The sequence below is a fragment of the Ictalurus punctatus genome, chromosome 12 (genome assembly GCF_001660625.3).
Source record: "Ictalurus punctatus breed USDA103 chromosome 12, Coco_2.0, whole genome shotgun sequence".
Classification (NCBI taxonomy): domain Eukaryota; kingdom Metazoa; phylum Chordata; class Actinopteri; order Siluriformes; family Ictaluridae; genus Ictalurus; species Ictalurus punctatus.
The window spans coordinates 11,276,949-11,284,467 of record NC_030427.2 but is presented as its reverse complement, the minus strand read 5'-3'; the positions used below and the strand labels follow the sequence as shown (position 1 = coordinate 11,284,467).

General features: G+C 38.6%; 1 protein-coding gene across 5 annotated transcripts in view; it reads left to right on the top strand.

Annotated features, from left to right (window-relative positions):
- The first annotated feature begins 4,960 nt into the window (after window positions 1-4,960).
- Window positions 4,961-7,519, top strand: part of mgat3b (beta-1,4-mannosyl-glycoprotein 4-beta-N-acetylglucosaminyltransferase b) — a 62,564-nt gene continuing 60,005 nt past the window's right edge. For 3 of the 5 annotated variants that reach the window (XM_017481696.3, XM_017481701.3, XM_017481693.3), the window contains exon 1: window positions 4,961-5,740. The gene's annotated coding sequence lies outside the window, so the exon portion shown is untranslated. Of the gene's footprint in view, window positions 5,741-7,111; window positions 7,308-7,519 lie in introns of those variants that run through there. The other 2 variants (XR_008397596.1, XM_017481698.3) reach the window with 2 other exon arrangements.

Here is a 7,519-nt window from a genome sequence, read left to right as displayed (position 1 = left end):
TGATGCAGTGAATTTTCTTTTAACATTGATAGAAAGAATCGTCACTGAATACTTGTTTTAATTACAATTAGAGCATTTTTGATGTAATGTAAAGCTCAACATTTATTGAGCTGTGTCTTTTTGTTACATTTACTGACTTCCATATGCTTCTGTATCGAGTTCTATTCTGTTATATTCTGAGAGAGGACGTGTACTTGGTAATAATAACTACAAATTTTTTATTTATAAATGTTTCCCAGAGTGAGCATTCCTTACACATATTAGTGGCTGAGATGTTGTAATTAGTTTTTAAAAAAAATATTTTCTAACGAATGCATTTTTGATTTAGGGAAATCGATTGCTTGACTCATTTAAGTTCTGCTTGTAACACTTGAGTCGTAAATACACAGCGTTTAGGCTAAATTAAGACTTGACACATTGAGCAAGCAATCAGGTTGCTTTAAAGTATTTTTTGTGTGACAATGCCATAACCATGGAAACTTGACTGGCTTATCTAAATGGGTATGGTGCTAGCAGCTAGCTGATGCTTAATTTAGCTGAATGATTCTCTAAAGAGGAAAATTAAAAAAATAAGAGGAAATTCCACCAGAAATAATAGATTTCTAACTAAATGTTATTTTGTCATTGCAATATAGCTGGGGTTTTCAAGCTGCGTGTTGGCATAGTCATTTAAAAAAAAAGTTTGTTCCTGTGATGACATCACAACTCACCACAATCCCACTCAAGTTATTACATTTCGTTAGGGTTTATTTATTTATCAGCTTTGTTTGACCTGTAGATTGATGTAAATGGGTTTAAACCAAATCTCAATAATGCAAATTATTATAATTTTTTAAATAGGCCTATAAACAACAGAGTCTTATGTGTGTCAGTGGAAAGAGAGTTATGTGTTGTGTCCCCAATCAATGTGCCAAATATCACAACTTTCATCAGACGGTTGTATGGGCTGCCATAGAGACTGTTGCCAGAAGAACAACAAGAACAAGAAGAAGAAAACATAGAATAACAATAGGGTGTCTACTCACATTCACTGCTTGGCCCCATAATAAATAACAGTTATATTCGGGGGGTGGCGGGGGCGGGAACTTTCAGAGTATGAGTAACTTTGGGGAAAAAAATTACACTTAGGTGGAAATCTTAAGAACAGTAATAAAGTGTTTCAATTTCAGATCAAATAAACAAATAAATATCTATCGAGTTGAAGTATGGTCATTGTATGGTTTAACAATGTAACACATTATGTGTTGTTACTGTACATGTAGCTACATTTTTTATTTATTTATGTGAAATAGCAACAGACTATCAGGTCTTTCCAGGCATAAAACTGAATAGAACCATCCAGTTTAATCATGATTCCTATTTGCAAATACAATGATTTAACATGCAAATGTAAGTGTGTATAAGGAATTGAAATGCTTCCTATACTATGGTATTATCCTATACTAGTGGTCTTGAGGATTATCATAACTCACAATATTAGATTGTGACTCTCACTTTATTACATTACACCAATATTTTAGATACAAATGGCTCTAATTACAGTTTCATTTGAGCAGACACACTCACTCTCAGCACCTTCCCTGGAAGTTACAGAGAAACAGCTGATAAACTACACACTAATGGCCTTACAAGAACACTAATGGTAGCTAGCCATATGGGAATCTGCGAACTGACAGACCGAACCTTCAGGCTACCACACTAATAATCTTAGAGGCTGGAAAACGTCTGGTGTACACAAAGGTTGATTAGAAACAGAACGTTTCGCGCAGAAGTCCTTCATCAGCTGCACACTGACATGTGATACACTTCAGTTGATGGAGCACAGAAATGCCCTGTCTCTCAGCTCTTTTATTTATTATTTTTTTTATTCTAGTGTGTGCAGGTACAGTGGGGGAAATAAGTATTGGACGTGTCAACATTTTTTTCAGTAAATATGTTTCCACTGAGGTTATTCGCATGAAATTTTCACCAGACATCAGTGTTAACTCAGGAAATCTGGAAATATAAAGAATTCACAACATTAAAGTCTATAAATAAAGTTATTTGTAATAAAGTGGAATGACACAGGAAAAAAATATTGAACACGCTAAGAAAAAGCAGTTCTACTAGGCAAGGTAAGGCAAGGAACCTACTGAAATCCGTAAGTAATTATACCCCTTATCTTTGTAAATTAATATCAGCTGGGTTAATAAATTGATGATCTGTAAAAAGGCTTTTTGTTACCAAGGTGTCACACAAGAAACATCTCATGATGTGTAAAACGCAAAGAACTCTCTCAAGACCTTCGCGACCTTATTGTTGCGAAACATATTGATGGAATCGGATACAGACGTATTTCAAAACTTCTGAATCCTCCAGTAAGCACCATTGGGGCCATTATCCACAAGTGGAAGCAACATCACTCCGCCATCAAGAGTCTATGCACAGGACGGAGCTCCTTGCAAGATTTCTGACCAGGGAGTCAGAAGAATAGTCAGAAGAGTAGCGCAAGAGCCAAGGACCACTCAGAAAGAGCTCCAGAAACACTTGGAGGCAGCAGGTGCCATCGTCACAGAGAAAACAATAGGCAGTGCACTCAACTGCTCATGCTCATCCTGCAAGACTCCAATACTAAAGAAAAGACATGTTGAAACACGTTTAAAGTTTGTTACAACTCATCTGAACAAGCCTTTGAAATTCTGGGAGAGTGTAGTCTGGTCAGACGAGAGCAAAATTTAACTTTTTCTGTCATACTACACACCATGTTTGGAGAAGAAACAGCACTGCACATCACCCTAAAAACACTACACCAACAGTGAAGTTTGGAGGTGGAAGCATCATGGTGTGGGGCTGTTTTTCATCACATGGTACTGGCAGACTTCATCTAATTGAAAGAACAATGAATGGAGCCTTTTACCGCGAGGTTCTTGAGAAGAATCTGCTGCCATCCACCAGGATGATGAAGATGAGACGTGGGTGGAGCTTCCAGCAGGACAATGATCCAAAGCATACAGCAAAGAAAACTCTCAATTGGTTTCAGAGAAAAATAATCAAGGTGTTAGAATGGCCCAGTCAATCACCTGACTTGAATCCAATTGAACAAGATTTAAAGACAATATGTTTAGAAGAATGGACCAAAATCACAACTGAATACTGCAGCCAATTAATTTCTTCATACAGGAAGCATCTTGAAGCTGTCATTACAAACAAAGGCTTCTCCACTAAGTATTAAATAAATTTCAGTTAGTGTGTTCAATACTTTTTTCCTGTGTCATTCCTCGTTATTACACATAACTTCATTTATAGACTTTAATGTTGTGAATTCTTTATATTTCCAGATTTCTTGAGTTAATACTGATGTCCGGTGGAAATTTCATGTGAATAGCCTCATTGGAAACATATTTACTGAAAAAAATGTTGACGCATCCAATACTTATTTCCCCCACTGTGTAGGTTAAAGTGACGATAGACTAATAAAGTTGGGACAAATAAGATTTCACATTTACATATGTACACAATATACCTGTATATCCATATACACCGAAACAGTGCCCACTCTGTGCACCAATGTACACTTATACAATGTCCAATCTGTACACCAATGTACACTTACACAATATCAATATGATGGGCAGAACAGCAGAAGACCACATCAGGTTCCTGTTAGCCAAGAAAAACAATTTGAGGCACAATCATGGGCGCAAACTCAATTAAACTGGAGACCCGAAGACTGGAAAAAGTCCACTGTGGAGTCAGATTGTTGTTCTTGGCTGACAGGAGTGGAAGGTGTTGTGGTGTTCTGCTGGTTTGATGTTTTGTACATGCTGAGATGAGATGCTTTTCTGTTCACCATGGCTGTAAAGAGTAATTATTTGACGTACTATATCCTTCCTGGCAGCTCGAACCAATCTGGCCATTTTCCTCTCACATCAACAAGGTGTTTCAACCCACTGTTGAAAAACTCAGAACTGTTGCTCACTCAGTGGTTTTTTTTTTTCTTTTTCATTCTGTGTAAACTCTAGAGACTGTTGTGTGTGAAAATCGCAAGAGATCAGCAGTTTCTGAAATACTTAAACCAGCTGACCTGATACCAACACCCATGCCTTGATCAAAGTCACAGAGATCACACATACTGACATTTGACGTGAACATTACTTGAAGCTCTTGACTTGCATCTGCATGATTTTTTTTGCATTGTGCTACGGCCACGTGATGGGCCGATTGGATAACTTCCTATATGTGCATATGTACCGGTGTTCGTAATAAAGTGGACGGTGAGTGTACACCTAAACGTCGTCTACTCTGTATGTACACCCCTAAAACACCTACACAATGCCCACTCTGCAAACCCATACACATCTACGCAATTCCACTTTGCATACCCATACACACCTAGCCATTTCACCAAAAGAGCATGAAGCCCCAAACAGCACATATTAATAACAATAACAGTTAGATGTTGCTACCAGTAAAGCTGGGAATTTTCAGAAAAGAGAACTCCTCTACATTTCAGGATCCTCACAGGTGGATTATTTCAAAAGTATACTATAAATACTATAATAATAAAAAAATGTGAAGGATTTTTTTTTTGGCACAAAAATATCCAGTTGCTCAACTAATAATAAAAGACAGAAAAAATGCGTTGTATAATTACAGTGCACTTGTAATGAGCCTAAATTATTGTAGTTGAATAATGATTGTTTATGAATACTTTTTATTTGATTATTTATGAACAGTTCAATGGACTCAATAACATTAAATTATTACACCAATCTGATATCATGAATGCAATGTTGTTATCCCCCCCTCCCCCTATCTTTACTATATGAAATCATACTATCATACACTTATTGTATTCTACTATAGCTCAGTGCTCGGGTTATGTTTACGATGTTGTTATTTCGGGGTGCACACGCCCCTCCGCCCCCGCCCCTTCACGCTCTCCCCTGCGCGTGCGTGCGTGTGTATGTGTATTAAGCGACCAAACTGGGAGGAGGAGGAGCCGTGAGCTCGTGCGATGCCCCTTCCCCGTATTCTTTTCAAGGGAGAATGAAAATAACCGAGCGCGAGGGGGGGAGCTGCTGGTGGTGCTGCGCGAGCGGAAAGGCGTCATTTTAGCCCAAATATACGAGTCACGCAAAAACAAAAAAGGAAAAAAAAGAGCGGCGCGAGCGTCGGTGAACACACGCCGAGCAAGAAAGGGAAGGAGAGGGGTGGCGGCGTGAAGACGTCAAAAACAACAAAAAAAAAACAAACAATTGCTGTGCTTTGAAGGGCACGAGCGTCGGTTTCCTGTTTGACTCCGACCGCATCACCATCACCATCATCATCATCATCATCATCCGCAGCAGCAAAGCAAAGCAAGTGGGATGGCTGCGTCTTCTTCCTCCTCTGTGATCGACCGCACAGGGCAACGCCAGGGCTGCGGCGTCGGTGCGCGGTCGCACGCAGGCGTCGTGTTCACGCGCGGCTGTCAGTGAAGCGCCTCCCCAAAGCTGCAGGTTCGCTCGCGCTTCCTTGCTGAGGGTCTGGAGGCAGGCCGCCGTCCCAACTCTCTCTCTCTCTCTCTCTCTCTCTCTCTCTCTCTCTCTCTCTCTCTCTCTCTCTCTCTCGATTTTAAGGAAAAGCATGCGATTGTGTCCTGATCACCGAAACTGCTCGTGTGTTTAAGTTGAACCGCGCTCGAGACAAAAACAAAGGCCGGATCATCACCGCTTTTAGCTTTCAGTGAATCTCTGGAGACCCCCAAACCGGGCGATGGGTGAGTGTGATCTCCTTACACACTCCTGTCAACACACACACTGCGTCTAGTTAGGGTGACCATGCACACGCGCGTGTGTGTAATTTTCCAAAGCTGTTTGAATGCAGTGTTACCTTGATTTGAAGGCACACGTGATGACAGACACGTGACGATCAACATCAGTCACCTATTACTTGGAATATGTAAATGCAAGTCCTTATAGGCTACACTTTAGTTAGGTTCATCACTCTTGCAGAATAATTGGTGCAAATGTTCCAGATGATTCCGGGTTTTCTGAGGTCAAGCCTCATGTCTCTTGTCAAAGCAGGGATTTCTAACAAAACACTGTAGCTGCATACAATCCCAAGAGAGGTCTGAGATACACGCTCCTCATGAGCACAGTGTCAGTGAAGACGGCTCTTTTCTGGTTTATTTTAAGCAGCTGTGTCAAGTAAGTCTTTGGGGTCTTTGTGCTTTCTGGATTCCTGGTAACAAGACAAGCTGCAGGGGTTTTTGGGGGTTTTTTTTTTTGTTTGTTTGTTTCTTTTTCTCGTCTTATTGACTTCGAGAGAGAAAGAAAACCTGAGGTTTGGGAAAGGCAGCTGTAACATAAGTGATATCAGGAACTTGTCTTGTGGATGTTCTGCATCAAATGTAGCTATAGACGTTGTAAATGCATGGATCAGTGGTAATCAGAGTGGTGGATATGTTATTAGAGCAGCTTAATATGTAGATGAAGCTCTAAATTGGTACATTTTCTTGTTTCTATATGAGAGATGAGGCTATATTTTCCAAGGGAAGAGTGTGTGATTGGGTTAGTCCATTTTGACCTTAACTTGTATGGATAACGGAAACCTTCATAAATGGTATAAGTACCCGGAATTATTTCTTTTCTTTTCTGCTTTATGCTTGATATTTGGATTGTTGTGTTTGTAAAAGTTGTATGGACAAAGTTTAAAAAAAGAAAGAAAAAAAGAAAAGCTGCTCTTAGACTTCCACTGGAAGTCAGTTTCAGCATCATCAGTCTTCATAAGAAAAACACAGAATGGTATACAGAAGACTGTAGGTTCATGCAGCCTATCAGTCGTGTCAGGTGATGACACGGCGTAAAACACCCCCCTAGAACCGGTCTCCATTTGGGCTGATATTTTACAGCCCACTTTGCTGACACATATGTGATGCATCATGAGCAGTGATTGAGAAGTGATCATCCAAAGCTAAAAGTAGACAGACTAAGTACACACTGTCCCAATCAAAGTACCCAAGACACAAATGGACATGCATCAGAATCATAAGTTCAGCTGTGGTTTTTTTTTTTTTTTTAACTTTCTTTCTTTTTTTTCTTTCTTCTTTTATGATTTGCTTGGTGCTGGATCTTGACTGACATGTCAGTTCTTCTATAATCTGATCGGATTTGGACTTGAATCAGCGCCTGACTGAATAAATGTCATGCTTACAAATACAACAGACATTTCTACAACATATTAATCGCACAGGCTTCGGTGAGAGATATATATATATGTATGTATGTATGTGTATGTATATATGTATATATATGTATATGTATATGTGTGTGTGTGTGTGTGTGTGTGTGTGTGTGTATATATATATATATATATATATATATATATATATATATATTATATATATTATATATATTATATATATATTATATATATATATATATATATATATATATATATATATATATATATATATATATATATTATATATATATATATATATATAATGTATGTATGTATAAAATAAGAATTTATATGTAAACCAGTTCTTGATTAA